Below are 1,044 nucleotides of genomic sequence, written 5' to 3' on the forward strand. Positions count from 1 at the left end.
TGTGGTGTTCTTAGACAAGAGAAGTTGTGAGATATTCCAAATTCCTCACAAAAGGATTCAAACAAATTATTTTCAAATTCAGTTCCATGATCACTTATAGAAGAAATTTTTAAATCCTTTTCATTTTGAAGTTTCTTGCAAAAAGGTTCAAAGGATGAAAAAGCTTCATTTTTGTATGCAAGAAATAAAACCCAACCAAACGTAGTATAGTCGTCCACAATTACTAAACCATAATGTTTACCACCTAGGCTTTGAGTTCTTGTTAGACCAAATAAATCAATGTGTAGCAACTCAAGTGGTCTTTTAGTAGAGATGTCTTCTTTTGGTTTAAAAGAACTTTTTGTTTGTTTTCCCATTTGGCAAGCATCACAAGTGATGTCTTTGTCAAACTTTATCAAAGGGAGACCTCTTACTAATTCTTTCTTTACAAGTTTGTTTATTTGAAACATACTTGCATGGCCCAATCTCTTGTGCTATAACCACTTTTCAGATTCTTTAGAGTGAAGACAAGCTACATTTTGGTCTTTTAGTTCATCAAGAGTAAGTCCATACATATTATTAAAACGCTTGGCAACAAACATTACTTCATTTGTCTTTTCATTAACAACATAGCATTTAAGCATTTTGAAAATAACTAAATATCCTAAATCACACAGCTGACTTATACTCAAAAGATTGTGCTTTAAACCACATACCAAAAGTACATCATCAATGAAAGTAGATTGCTCATTACCTACTTTTCCAACAGCAATGATTTTACCTTTACCATCATCTCCAAAGGTCACAAAACCTCCGTCATACTTATTTAGTTTGATGAAGTAGGTTGACCTTCTAGTCATGTGCCTTGAACATCCACTATCCATGTACCACATGTCCTTTTTGTTCTTGGATGCTAGGAAAATCTGCATGATGAGTTTCAAGTAGCCTTAGGTATCCAAATTAATTTGGATCCTTTGAAGTTAATCCATCTTGGTTGCCCAAGTGCATTGAAATCACAAACAATGTTGTAAACTTTGTTTCCAATAACTCTTTTTTCAATGAAAC

This window comes from Arachis duranensis, chromosome 9 (assembly GCF_000817695.3).
Source record: "Arachis duranensis cultivar V14167 chromosome 9, aradu.V14167.gnm2.J7QH, whole genome shotgun sequence".
In the NCBI taxonomy this organism is placed as follows: Eukaryota; Viridiplantae; Streptophyta; class Magnoliopsida; order Fabales; family Fabaceae; genus Arachis; species Arachis duranensis.